Genomic DNA, 15,666 nt, shown 5'->3' with positions numbered 1-15,666 from the left:
AGAGCGATGACATCTCAGATCATTATCTAGTCTCATGTAAATTACATTTAGCCAAGGCTGCAAAGCCGACTCCGTGTTATAAATATGTTAGACCTATCACTTCTGCCACTAAAGATTGCTTTATCAATAATCTTCCTAATCAGTTTCATCATCTCAGCATCCCGGATAGCTTAGAAGAACTTGATATTGCAACAGAAACTTTTAACTCTCTCTTTTCCAGCACTTTATACACAGTTGCTCCGTTGCGCTTTAAGAAGATTAAAGAAAATAGTCCAACGCCGTGGTACAACGAGCACACCCGGGCCCTTAAGAGAGCAGCCAGAAAAATGGAGCGCACCTGGAAGAAAACAAAACTAGAGGTATTTCGGATTTCATGGAAGGAGAGCTCGGTTGCATACAGAGAGGCCTTAAAAGCTGCTAGATCTGCTTATTTTTCAACCCTATTAGAAGAAAATAAACATAATCCTAGGTATTTATTTGAAACAGTGGCTAAACTAACGAAAAAGCTTCAAGCCCAGAAGTTTCCAAGCAGCACAGCAGTAATGACTTTATGAACTTCTTCACTTATAAGATTGATAATATCAGGGACAAAATTATAACTATGCAATCGTCTACTACAGTATCACATCAGGGAGAGCATTGTGGTCTCCCTGAGGAAAAATTTGATTCATTGCTATAGGAGAGGAAGAATTTTGCAAACTCGTTAATTCATCTAAATCGACAACATGTATGTTAGACCCTATTCCGACTAAGCTACTGAAAGAGATGCTCCCAGAGGTCATAGATCCTCTTCTTAATATCATTAATTCGTCTTTGTCTCTAGGATACGTACCAAAAATCTTTAAGCTGGCTATGATTAAACCGCTTGTTAAAAAAACGCAACTTGATCCTACAGAATTTGTCAATTACAGGCCGATCTCGAATCTGCCTTTTCTGTCAAAGATATTAGAAAAAGCAGTATCCTCACAACTGTGTTCCTTTCTTGAAAGAAATGATATCTGCGAGGATTTTCAGTCCGGATTTAGACTGTACCATAGTACCGAGACAGCTCTCGTTAGAGTCACAAATGATTTGCTCTTATCATCCGAACGTGGTTGTATCTCTCTATTAGTGTTACTTGATCTTAGTGCTGCATTTGACACCATTGACCACAACATTCTTTTAAATAGACTAGAAAACTATGTTGGCATTAGTGGAATTTCACTAGCATGGTTTAAATCATACTTATCTGACCGTTATCAGTTTGTAACAGTAAATGAAGAGATGTCTTATCGAACACAAGTTCAGTATGGTGTACCACAAGGCTCAGTACTAGGACCGCTGCTGTTCACTCTGTACATGCTACCATTAGGAGATATCATTAGGAAACATGGAATTAGCTTTCACTGTTATGCTGACGATACTCATCTGTATATTTCTTCAAAACCTAACGAAACTTACCAATTCACAAAATTAACGGAATGCAAAGCTGATATAAAAAATTGGATGACTAGTAATTTCCTACTTCTAAATTCTGAAAAAAACAGAGATTCTAATTATTGGACAAAAAACTTCCTCACGTAATAATCTAGAATACTGTCTAACACTTGATGGCTGCTCTGTTAAGTCTTCGTCGTCGGTTAGGAACCTGGGTGTGCTCTTTGATACCAATCTTTCATTTGAAAGTCATGTGTCTAGTATCTGTAAAACCGCATTTTTCCATCTTAAAAATATATCTAAATTACGCCATATGCTCTCATTGACAAATGTGGAACAATTAGTTCATGCGTTCATGACCTCAAGGCTAGATTATTGTAATGCTCTACTGGGTGGTTGCCCTGCACGCTTAATAAACAAACTACAGCTGGTAAATCTAAACATCGTATCAATTTTTAAATATTGATGATTACTTACAAAGCACTAAATGGTTTAGCTCAGCAGTACTTGAATGCATTATAGTCCTTCACGTCTATTGCGATCTCAAAATTCCGGCCAGTTAACAATACCTAGAATATCAAAATCGACTGCTGGCGGTAGATCCTTTTCCTATTTAGCACCAAAACTTTGGAACAGTCTTCCTACCATTGTCCGGGAAGCAGACACACTCTGTCAGTTCAAAGCTAGATTAAAGACACATCTCTTTGACCTAGCATTCACATAATACATTATAGACTTGTATAATTCAATATTAGGCTGCATAGATTAGGTCAGCCGGAACCGGGAACACTTCCCATAAATCCTGATGTACTCGTTACATCAGAAGAAGAATGGCATCTACGCTAATTTTAGTGTCTGTTTATCCCGAGGTTTTCCCGCAGCCTGCCTTATCCAGGCAGTACCCAGATCTGATGAAGGACCTTCGCCTGGACCCGATGTCAGCGCAGTGCTGAAGTGCCAACTAGTCTCAACCTATGGAGGATCCCTTTACCACTTGTCACGGTTGGTAAATCCGCTGTCTCATTCTAGTCTAGTGTGTTTGTGTGTGTGTGGGTGTGTCTCGTTACGTTCATTGTTTCGGGTGGGCGTGGCCGCCTATCATCCTGATCAGCGGCAGCTGAATGTCATCTAGCAGCCTATTTAATGCCCTCTCTCCTGTCTCATGTTGTCAGATCGTTGTTTGAGTATCCCGTCCTCGTGCCTGTTCCTGTTCCCTCGTGTTTCCTGTGTACTGGATATTGAATTACTTCACGTCTGATCTCACCACGGACTTATCACGGATTCACCATCACCTTCACGCTGCACTTGGGATTTTGCCTGTCTCAGTCCCTGCGTCACACTCTCCTGCTGGCTGTGTTCCTGATCATCAACTCTCCCCAGAGAAGTGCCTGCCTTTCGCACTGGAACATTTATTGCATCGATCTGTCTTTACCCTTGAGTATTTGTTATCTAATAAATACATCTTGCACTTGCATTTGCTTCCGTCCAGTTTATCGTTACACCACTCTACAGATAAAGCGCTGTCGGGAAACCTACCCCAAAGTGACAAAATAAAATAAATTCTGTATCAAAATTTATACGCAAAGACCAGTACTTTGTTTAGGCTTGGTTTGTAAGAAATTACAAACCTGCGCACATATATTCAAACGCACATAACTATAGAACCAATTCTTAATGCGCATGTGAACGCCATCAGCGTTTATCACAGGTTCGTATTTAAAGTCTGTGTAGAGAGAATGGTGTCGTCTTAGCGGCCCCTAATTTAATAACAAATGTTCGTTGCGACGGAAACGAATCAATCAAAACTAACTTTAGCTGGAAAATAACTTTATTAAAGAACCGCTATAAAGCCAAAACAATCTCTGTTACCTTAAATTATACGTTTATCACTGTAAAGCTGCTTTGAAACAATCTACGTTGTTAAAAGCGCTATATAAATGAAGATGACTTGACTATTGTGAGTCAAAGTTATAGCGCCACCAATTGGCAGCAGGAAGTGTGTCACTTTCAAAATGCTTTTAACAAAAGTGTGGGGGGGGGGGGGGGGGGGTTTACCTACAGTCACAAAACTCGGTACGTTTATTGTTCTCATGGAGCCGGACAACTTACTAATTTACAGTTACTAATTTAGCTCCGACCAACAGGAAGTCAGATATTTTGGTTTGAATGTGGATTTTTTGGATATTTCAGACTCTGAGTTTTTAGCTACTCCTCCTAAGTGGTTTATTTTATTCACACCAAACTTTGTGATGTTGAACATGATGAAACATGATGAAAATACATTAAAGTTGCTAAATTGTGAACGGATATTAAACATCTCAAATGGTTTTGCTATAGTGAGGGATTAAAGTAATGTCCAATAAGGAAACACTAAAAGCCTCATATCTTCCAAAAATTTAATTATACACCATTTATTTCTATATAAAAGTATACAAATATCACATCTAAACCCATTTTATTCTTTTTTGTCAATTTAAGAATTATTTATAAGTTTAAAAACAGTAATAGTAAAAAACAAACAAAAAAAGTCATACATAGGGATATACTGCCCTCTTGTGTTCAAAATCAGGTATATACTATATACTATACTATATACAAAAAAAATATACTAGGTATGTGACAGAAAATATTTTACAACCAATTAATCGACGTGTGACACCGTTGGGGGCTTTTGAATCGCTAACTTAAAAATGAAAGTAAAATATGTTCGTCCTCACGGACATTGATAATGGTGTGGAGCAGAGCGAGCGTTTTCAATGAATTCCTATAGCGGTAGGAATGAACTAAAAAACATAGACTCTGTTCTGCTCGTTCCTCGCCGTGGACGCGCACCGTAATAAATGCCTGTGCAGCCGTGAGCATTTTAGTTTAATTTTAAAATTAGCTCATTTCGGGGGGCGGATTGCTTAAATTTATTTTACAAAAGCACAATGTTGTGTTTTATTGCGAGTGTACACAAATATAAGTGAACACTTTGCAGTTTGAATGATGTCCTGTATGAACAAAATGACGGAGTATGTTTTTACGTTTCCACTGTTCAATCGCGCCCGCACCACACACACACACACATTCCAGCATTGCAATCTTGACATCGCAGCCTGTTCATTATAGCCTTAATAAAATATAATAATAAAATAGTCAACCTAACATATAAAAATGACACTGCTCCGTTTAACCCTCTGAGGTCGGCAAACGCGCCCGCGCGTTTTGCTGGATTTTCTTCACATTGTAGAACTATAAACTTAAATTACTCCGTCATTTATGGTCATACAGAAAAAAGAAATATAAAAAAAGAATCTGTGATATTTCTACTTTTGTATGTGTCCACTTACAATCAAATCAAAACATTGTGCTTTTGTAAAATAAAGAAAATAAACAGGGTGTGCGTTCTGCCTCTCCGTCGCGGTGAACTTTTTTTTCTTGAGCACGTCTATAAACTGAAACCAAACTCAGCGAATACTTGTCACACATTTATGAGCCATATACCTTTATAAACATTTAAGTGTGTACTTTTAAATGATCGGATTCAAACTGAAAACAAATATTCTCTGTTTAAGTAATTTGTATAAAACCAACAAGATGTCCAGCTTCTCAAACGCTTCCTAATTACTTTTAATTTGAACACGCCCACTCGCACAAAAGACATTCACATGCAAATCTCCACATGGAACGCGAACGCGCTCATTACCTCAAAAACAAAACACCAAAACACTTCACAAGTCTCTGCTTTTCGTCGAGTTTGAAAGACGCGCCTGAGCTTACATTGGATTTAGGCTACCTCAGAAGAAGAAGAATCCCAGCAAACACAGAACGTTCCCCTAACGTTCCCGTTTGGTTCCCATTTGGTTATTTTTTTGGGAACCAAACAAGAACGTTCTGGGAACGTTCCCTGTAGGTTATTTTTAGGTCTAAATTTATAACCTAAAGAGAACGTTCTGGGAACGTTCCCTGCAGGTTGTTATTTAATAACCTAAAGAGAACCTTCCCAGAACGTTCCCTGCAGGTTATTTTTAGGTTTAATTTTTATAACCTAAAGAGAACCTTCCCAGAACGTTCCCTGTAGGTTATTTTTAGGTTTATTTTTTATAACCTAAAGATAACCTTCCCAGAACGTTCCCTGCAGGTTATTTTTAGGTTTTATTTTTACAACCTAAAGAGAACCTTCCCAGAACGTTCCCTGTAGGTTATTTTTAGCTTTATTTTTTATAACCTAAAGAGAACCTTCCCAGAACGTTCCCTGTAGGTTATTTTTAGGTTTAATTTTTATAACCTAAAGAGAACCTTCCCAGAACGTTTCCTTGCAGGTTTTAGGTTTTATTTTTATAACCTAAAGAGAACGTTCTGAGAACGTTCTCTGCAGGTTATTATTTTAATATCACTTACTATTAACAGGCAGATTCAACTGACAACGTCGTCAGTACGGTCCCCTAAGGTTATAAGATAACCAACAACGTTCAGATCTATTCGCAATAACTTTTTATTAATGATATTTTAAATTATGTTATATATTTTAATTCTATATGTTAAATGCTGCGTGACTTTGAAGTGTTTTAATGCGCATGCGCGTGATCAAACACTGGAGCACGTGCGCTGCGCGAGAGCAGATGGAAACGTCATCGACAACTTTCAAACAACAAAACTCCCGTCTCTCGCTGTTGGTTTCACTGCTTTCAGGTAAGTTTAGACAACAAAATCTCACAAATAATACACACAAATGCCCCTGGCACATTTCTTACGTGTAATTGACACGCTTCTGTTAAATATTTATTTAAAAAAAATGGTTTTATGTCTTTGAAAAAGTCCGTTAGCATCTACGCTAGCTAACCGTTTTCAAAAGACAACGTTAGGCCTAAGTTACGTTAAGTTGAGGTCTTATTTATGAAAGTTTGGGTTTTTAAACACATATTTAGTGTAGATAACAGTTTTTGATAGTTTTGCTGGTAATTTGTCAATGGGAAGTAAGCTAATTTATTTAGGCTAACCTAAAAGAATGCACTGTATTGTTAACTTAATCAGTGACGTCACTTACCAATATTGCTAAAATGTGATTTCAGAATAGCGAGAGAAAAAATAAAACTCTACAACAAGGGGTGAGTTATTGTTTAATCATGATGATAATTCCATATGCATTTATTTCACAATATATTATCTTAAGATTTGTATATATTTATCTTTTATGCATTTCACCTCTGTTCTAGCTTGGTTCCTTGTAATAAACCTATCACATGTAATATTTTTGGCTCTGTGACAAACAGCATGTTATGTTCCTAGATCATCATGCTGTGATGGCCTGCTGCACTCCCTGTCCAAGAAAATCTCTATGAACCATATGACTAGTAAGCAAAACCACCTCAAACATGCAGTGCACTACTGTTCAAAGGTTTGGGGTCTGTAAGATTTATGCTTTTGAAATAAGTCTCACATTTTAAAATCATTAACCCCAAGTTTTTTCAGTGAGATTGTCCTTGAGAAGCCTGTAAGCTAAATAATCAGCTAAATAATAGGCGACTAATACAATATTATAATGGTCATAGTTATAATAATTCATTTAACTATTATGATAACATGATATCCTGATGATTACTATATTTTATTTTATTTCTTTAGGTCTGTTTTGAATTATGTTGGCCAATGAGACTGACACCATACTGTCCAACTCAAAGGTATTTATGTATTTATTTTATTGATCAATACTGAAATTCTTTGTACTTTTAAATGCGGTTCAGGGGGTCGACAACTTTAGGCAGTTATTTTTCACAGATTTATTTATTTAATGTTTATTTGACAGGGACAAATGCATAGAACATTGCTTTATAAAAAATACAAAGTAGATGCCATGCATACAGGTTTATAGCCATGACTAATTTGCAACCCCTTGATATCTTGGGCAGCTGTGGCTCATACTCTTAGCCTTTAAAAATGTTTGAATTGATATCCCCAATGCAATATCAGGGGGTAAATATATCAGTAGAGTTCTTAAAGTTATGGCTTTGCTCTTGTTACCAGATGAGATAAAATCCCTATTGTTTGGCCCTGTATTCCTCAGGACAAGACCTTGATGCCATCCACAGTCAGTAGATGAAGAAGGTGAGTTTAGCCGAATTCAGTTCTCTTTCACTTTTTTTTTTACAGACACGTGCACGCAAAATGAAGTCAAAATGGCGAGTTTCCTCTTGTCTTGTGTTTTAAACAGAAAGAAAACGGATGCGTGTCATTTATATTAGTTCTGCGCATTCGTCTTAAAGGGACAGCAGCCTAACGTACCCGCAGCTGTTTGTGTCGCCAATGGTGATCAAACATCAAAAGAGAAAATGACTTGTAGCTTTAGCAAAGATACATTAATTTTATAGTTATTTTATTTTTACACTGAAGACTTATTTTACATTTTGATAAATCAATTTCTGTACCTGATAAGTTAGATTTAACTGAAAAACATAATGCACTGCTTATTTCAACTGTGTTTTTCTTCTATTGTATTTATCTATGCTTGTTATCTATTGTTATTTTCTATGCAGGTTCACTCCTCTACAAAATCCCCCCAATAGGGGTTATGCGGAGCGCCCAGCGGTTGAACCGGAAAGAGGTCTAAGCATTTCCGCTTTTCACTTCCGTACACATCTGCAGCGGTAGGTGATCTCTGAGTTTACTGTTAATTTTTGCTTATTACACTAAAATTCTTACTTCTGTTTTAATTAAAATGTCACGAAGGCTAAAATATCAGAAAAGGGAACATCCGAACAGCAGTTTTTGTTGTGTGCCGGTCTGCTCTATGTCGGGGAAAATGAGTAGTACAAATAGGTTCTGTACTCATAAAGTGACGTCAACATCAGCAGTAGCATTCGCCGTCAGGCAAGTGTTATTTAAATAAACTCCTGATGTACTTACAAACTTTCCAATGCCTCGTTTAATGAGTACAGAACCTATTTGTACTACTGTAGTAGTTTGGTACCATTCTGGGCATTATTAGTGGGGTAATTTACCAGATACAAACCTGGAGCCGTTAGCGCCTGCACTAAACCATACGGCTGATATCTCTAAATAAACTCTAAATTTTTCAATATCGTGCAGCACTAATATTGAGCATATCTTAAAGTGAACCTGGAATGATAATTTGTGATACCAGATGAGATGTATGTATGATAGATTTTGAACTGTACTATTTTTTTTATTTCAGGTTCCAGCGGAAGGCATCAAGGCATCAGACGTTGGCCTGGACAGATGCACCTGTAAACTACACCGACCTTTGCTTTTGCATGGATGGCTGATTATTACCATGTTCTGTGAGGGTTTCATTATAGCAAAACTGAGCACCTGTGACAGTGGAATTTGTAGGTGTAAAGTCACAGAGATAAAAAAAAAAAATTGATAGCAGTTTCAAACTTTTTTTCACTTTCTTTCTCATAAACAACACAGCAGTTACAGGTTTTCAAATTCTTCATTGGAGGTGAGACTTATACATAAAAGGTAGAGCGAATTCGCAGGTCAGAGTTCACTAGACTTAAATATTATTTTCTCTGTTTTTTATTTGACTTCAGAGAGAGAGGCTTAATGGGTATCCTTACCCCGGTATAAAACATTCCTTTTTTGATTTGTAGTCTGAAATAATAAATAGTGCAATATAAATAAATGCAATGTAGTGTTTTGAAATATATAAATTTTTCTATACACATTGATGCTGAAATATCTGAATAAATACACGATACCAGCAGCGCTCGTGCTCTCATATCTCCTACAGCTTGTGACACACAATCACACCTCACTCTTTTCATTTGCTCCAGATGAATATTAATGCCATTACAAGGCTTGAATTTTGGCATGGGATTGTGTGTCCATGTAACACGTTGTCTTTTTATTTTCTTGTTAAATTTGCAGATGGTGTTGGGAGTTTAAATGTTTTGAGCGGTGTGAAGATTGGCACATTCATGTATATTGTATATAAATAAATACTTTTTCAACTTTTTAGCCAAAGTTATAGGCTACAGTTTGCAAAAGATAGTTTTAATTAAAATGTTTGTGCAGTTTTATTTATTGAAATATTTTCATGTTTGAAATATTAAATGTAAATTACTGTTCCTGAATACATTTTGCTAATGCTGTTTTTAATGACTTATTTTAGGTTGATAATTAAACAATGAATCAACAAAAACATGGATTGTGTGCTGATTTATTTAATACAAACTGATAGATTTACTTATTAATGATAGTTTCTGTAAATTCAATTTATTGTAATAATATATTCATAGGATTCTTAAGTGTTTGAACAATAAACAATGTAGAATATGTTTGTAGACCTATAATTTGTGTACAGGCATATCAGGATGTGTAGACGTTAGGAGAACGTTCCGGGAACGTTCTGGGAACCTTTCGGCAACGTTCCGGGAACGTTCCCCTAACCTTCCGGAACGTTACGAGAACCTTGCGGGAACCTTTCGGGAACGTTCTGGGAACCTTTCGGCAACATTCCGGGAACGTTCCCCTAACCTATAGGGAACGTTCTATTAACGTAAAGAAAACTTTCCTGGCTAAACAATAGGGAACGTTCTTGGGAACGTTCTGGGAACCAAAAACTAACGTTCCCAGAACGTTAAATTGTTAGCTGGGATGCGATTTGAAGACAAGAAAAATGCGATTTGAAGACAAGAAAGATGTACAAGGTAAGAAATTCTTACATATTAGTTTGTTATTGTTACATAAATTTCACATTGCAGTTGAACTGTTGCTAGATGGTGAATATTGTAATATTTAGACCCGTGTTTACTGTTACTGTGTTTGTGGATATCTGCTCAAACGTAGATATGTATATGGTAACCATAATGTTTTATATTTGAGCGCGATCGCGTTTGAATGTATCATATTTGATACATTCGAAAAGCAAAACGCACCAAACGGCTTCATGTTTTTACTATTATCTCATTTCATATCATCATAACGAATGGAAACATTTGAAGTAACATGATAATCAATATATTTTTCTCTTGCTTAGTTGTTACTGAAATATTTTGGAAGATTTATAGGCTGCTATGGTTATTGTTATTATTATTTTATGCAGCACTGCGCATAGCCTATGCTTACAAGGCACAACAAACCTGGTGTTCATTATATTATTGTTGGAAACATTTGTGTGTGTGTGTGTGTGTGTGTGTGTATTCTGTGAATTTTAAAAAGCAATTTTAACCAGAAAAATCTAAAATGTATTCCCAAAATCGTGCAGGCCTTTCTCTTGATATCAGTATGTTCACTTTTTTTTCTTTTTTTTTTCAGGGCCCAGATGCCACTGAGTCCTGCTGACTTCAACATTCACATCAGTCTCTGTACATGAACATGGTAAAGTGAAAATCAAACACCTTGGAAATGAAAGGTATGTACAATGTTTTTAGGAATGGCCCAAAGGTCTCTGTCTTTGGATCATTGGTTATCTTTGGATTATGTTGTGTTGTAAATAAATCAAACAATCTAAAAGCCATTCTTTTTTAAATCTCCTCATTCTTTGTGCAAGGTTGCTCAGAATGATAGGGGCCTGATAGCTCCTAATAGGGCCGTTAGGGGAGTGTCTTTGTCTTTCTCAGGTGTGAAAAGCTTACATATTAATGAGCTCCCGCATAAAGCTTTGTGGCACAAAACACGTCGTAAAATTTTTAAATCAATATATTGTCTTATCTGAATGAGGAGTCAGGGTGATTTTCACATCGTTTTAGAGCAAATATTCTAGGCTACGTCATACAATTTTCAAAAGTCTTGTGAAGAAATAATCAGTATGGGTTTCATGGCCTTATTTCAGTGAGAATTTTTTTTTGTATTTTCACAAACCACGCATAAATGTCATTATCTCAAAACTACAAACTTTTACATACATGCTGCTGATATATTATTGTAGCAGAGTTTGTGCTGAATACAGTGTAATTAGACTTTAGCCATGAAAATGTCACAAGTAACAGAAATAAGCACAAATGTCAGAGCATGTCAGAACACCTCCAGGGCCCAGAAAACAGCTCAGACCCCAGAGGGTTAAATAGTCAGAAGTACAATTCGTACCATTCACAGTAAGCACTGCTCCACTGTGATGTTTCCAAGCTCATTTTTGCGTGTGTGAAGAGGATGTTATTGGAACGTGAGTGAAGTACAAAGCCTATGATAAAGAATAGTTTAGCATCCAAATACATTGCAAATGTTGAAACATTTTGATTCTAATGAGAGAGTTATGTGAGCCCAACACTGCTTACTTTTGTTTTCATTTTTATTTTATTTCGTTTTGGCTTTTATAGTTTTTTATTTTTATTCTTGTTCCGTTCTGAATATCACTCAATTTAAAGGATTTGCTGTGGAATATTTTTAGTGTATCATAAAATCAGAATAATTCTCTCGTTTTAGTGATTCTCTAGTTATTTTTTTATTCAATTTTTTTCATTGTTCTAATCAGGTCAGGCAAGTAAAATGATCTGTGTCTTGTCCCTTAAATTTTATATATATATATATATATATATATATTAGTGCTGTCAACGTTAACGCGTTAACGCATGCGATTAATTTTTGTCTGGTTTAACGTGTTAAAATATTTAACGCAATTAACGCAGCATCCGTCTTTTCTGCCATCCGTTGGCTAGCTTTACATTATATGATCACGCTCTTATTCATTTAAATGCTTTTAAACATTTCAAGCGCGGCAAGACAAAAGAGAATGCGCTGTCTGTGAATGTCCTTATGTGACACACACACACACACACACACACACACACACACACACACACACATAGACAGGGCGCCAGAATCCAGTTCTCTTTCGCGCTTGAACTAACAATAACAATAACAATAATTTTGTCGATTATCCTCATAAAAGCAGTCTTAAATGATTTATATAAAGTCTAAAATGAACAAAGAGTTGCGAGAGAATGAGGCGCGTGTGAGATCCATAGACAGTATATAAACGGTGAGCTCCGCGTGTGTGTGTGTGTGTGTGTGTGTCTGCTCTTAAAGGGACAGCAGCCAATAAAGCTTCCTGTCAGTAAAGTTAAAGAACAAAGGGAACAGAGAAAATGACTCACTGCTGTTGACTAAATAACTTTTGTAGCTTTAATAAGGATTAACTATTTAATTTATAGTTTATGCAGTGCAGACTGCATATAACTTTGATAACTTTATTAAATTTCTGTATATTTCCTAACTGTTAAGACAGGAAGGGCACGAATAAATATGACATTTATTATGGGTTTATGTTAGCATTGTTTTAAGTTCACTTAAATTAAAAACTGTTATATTTTTGAAGCCTAATAAATGTGAAAAAATAATAAAATCAGTAGCTGTATTAATATCAGTAATACTGGCCTTCATTCATAAAAAGATGCCATTAAACTATTATTTAAAATATACTGTATTTATGTTGTTTCTACATTAATTTGATTAACTGTGAAATTATTACATTATAAAATATATTAAAAACGTACAAAAACATTTCTTTTTTTATTGCGATTAATCACAGAAAAAATGTGTGATTAATCTAGTTAAAATTTTTAATCGATTGACAGCACTAATATATATATATATATATATATATATATATATATATACACAAACACACATATATATACACACACACATACATACATACATACATACACTCACCTACAGGATTATTAGGAACACCATACTAATACTGTGTTTGACCCCCTTTCGCCTTCAGAACTGCCTTAATTCTACGTGGCATTGATTCAACAAGGTGCTGAAAGCATTCTTTAGAAATGTTGGCCCATATTGATAGGATAGCATCTTGCAGTTGATGGAGATTTGTGGGATGCACATCCAGGGCACAAAGCTCCCGTTCCACCACATCCCAAAGATGCTCTATTGGGTTGAGATCTGGTGACTGTGGGGGCCATTTTAGTACAGTGAACTCACTGTCATGTTCAAGAAACCAATTTGAAATGATTCGAGCTTTGTGACATGGTGCACTATCCTGCTGGAAGTAGCCATCAGAGGATGGGTACATGGTGGTCATAAAGGGATGGACATGGTCAGAAACAATGCTCAGGTAGGCTAAGACATTTAAACGATGCCCAATTGGCACTAAGGGGCCTAAAGTGTGCCAAGAAAACATCCCCCACACCATTACACCACCACCACCAGACTGCACAGTGGTAACAAGGCATGATGGATCCATGCTCTCATTCTGTTTACGCCAAATTCTGATTCTACCATCTGAATGTCTCAACAGAAATCGAGACTAATCAGACCAGGCAACATTTTTCCAGTCTTCAACTGTCCAATTTTGGTGAGCTCGTGCAAATTGTAGCCTCTTTTTCCTATTTGTAGTGGAGATGAGTGGTACCCGGTGGGGTCTTCTGCTGTTGTAGCCCATCCGCCTCAAGGTTGTGCGTGTTGTGGCTTCACAAATGCTTTGCTGCATACCTCGGTTGTAACGAGTGGTTATTTCAGTCAAAGTTGCTCTTCTATCAGCTTGAATCAGTCGGCCCAATCTCCTCTGACCTCTAGCATCAACAAGGCATTTTCGCCCACAGGACTGCCGCATACTGGATGTTTTTCCCTTTTCACACCATTCTTTGTAAACCCTAGAAATGGTTGTGCGTGAAAATCCCAGTAACTGAGCAGATTGTGAAATACTCAGACCGGCCCGTCTGGCACCAACAACCATGCCACGCTCAAAATTGCTTAAATCACCTTTCTTTCCCATTCTGATATTCAGTTTGGAGTTCAGGAGATTGTCTTGACCAGGACCACACCCCTAAATGCATTGAAGCAACTGCCATGTGATTAGTTGATTAGATAATTGCATTAATGAGAAATTGAAAAGGTGTTCCTAATAATCCTTTAGGTGAGTGTATACATACATACATATATTATATATATTATATATATATATATATATATATATATATATATATATATATATATATATATATATATAGTGCAATGCATAAGTGAATACACCCATGCTAAAGTTGACTAAAAAGAGGAATAAAAAATCATATTTTGGAAATTGAACTTAATGCCTTAATTAAAAAAATTAGGAAAAATCCAACCTTTAAGGACACCAATTTTCTTTGTGAATGAATAATGTATCGTAAATAAATAAATGTTCTTCCTTAAAATACATGGTGCATAAGTGAGTACACCCCTATGTTAAATTCCCATAGAGGCAGGCAGATTTTTATTTTTAAGTATTTAAAAAAAATTTTTTTTAGGATACTATGCATCCTGATAAAGTTCACTTGGCCTTTGGAATTAAAATAGCCCCACATCATCACATAGCCTTCACCATACCTAGAGATTGGCATGGGGTACTTTCCATAAGATCATCTCTCAATGCAAATCAAACTAGCTTTTAGGCTAACTGAAATAAAACCATGCCAATCTCTAGGTATGGTGAAGGCTATGTGATGATGTGGGGCTATTTTAATTCCAAAGGCCAAGGGAACTTTATCAGGATGCATAGTATCCTAAAAAATAAATAAAAAAAATACTTAAAAATAAAAATCTGCCTGCCTCTATGGGAATTTAACATAGGGGTGTACTCACTTATGCACCATATATTTTAAGGAAGAACATTTATTTATTTACGATACATTATTCATTCACAAAGAAAATTGGTGTCCTTAAAGGTTGGATTTTTCCTAATTTTTTAAATTAAGGCATTAAGTTCAATTTCCAAAATATGATTTTTTATTCCTCTTTTTAGTCAACTTTAGCATGGGTGTATTCACTTATGCATTGCACTGTATATATATATATATATATATATATATATATATATATATACACATATATATATATATATATAGTGAGGAAAATAAGTATTTGAACACCCTGCTATTTTGCAAGTTCTCCCACTTAGAAATCATGGAGGGGTCTGAAATTGTCATCGTAGGTGCATGTCCACTGTGAGAGACACAATAAATAAATAAAAAATCCAGAAATCACAATGTATGATTTTTTAACTATTTATTTGTATGATACAGCTGCAAATAAGTATTTGAACACCTGAGAAAATCAATGTTAATATGTGACCCTGGACCACAAAACCAGTCTTATGTGTATTTTTTTTTAAATTGAGATTTATACACCACCTGAAAGCTGAATACATAATATTTCCATTGATGTATGGTTTGTTAGGATAGGACAATATTTGGCCGAGATACAACTATTTGAAAATCTGGAATCTGAGGGTGCAGAAAAATCTAAATATTGAGAAAATCGCCTTTAAAGTTGTCCATTTCTATTGGCGATAGTGCTGCATCCATT

General features: G+C 35.9%; 1 protein-coding gene and 1 long non-coding RNA gene across 6 annotated transcripts in view; one reads left to right on the top strand and one right to left on the bottom strand.

Annotated features, from left to right (window-relative positions):
- The window catches only part of sugt1 (SGT1 homolog, MIS12 kinetochore complex assembly cochaperone), a 209,900-nt gene that overhangs the window by 5,373 nt on the left and 188,861 nt on the right, over positions 1–15,666 (bottom strand). The window lies entirely within an intron of this gene.
- Positions 5,773–12,708, top strand: LOC311285935. Of its 2 annotated transcripts, XR_014626457.1 has the most exons (7): positions 5,773–6,090; positions 6,471–6,506; positions 6,688–6,752; positions 7,024–7,079; positions 7,463–7,503; positions 7,932–8,042; positions 8,591–12,708. It is a non-coding gene; the product is annotated as an uncharacterized lncRNA (long non-coding RNA). The 2 variants fall into 2 exon arrangements; XR_014626458.1 differs by lacking the exon at positions 5,773–6,090 and having other exon boundaries at positions 6,137–6,506.

This window comes from Rutilus rutilus (genome assembly GCF_951802725.1).
Source record: "Rutilus rutilus genome assembly, chromosome: 2".
Taxonomy (NCBI): Eukaryota; Metazoa; Chordata; class Actinopteri; order Cypriniformes; family Leuciscidae; genus Rutilus; species Rutilus rutilus.
Note: the sequence above shows the minus strand (reverse complement) of the source record. Positions and strands in the feature narration are given on the sequence as shown.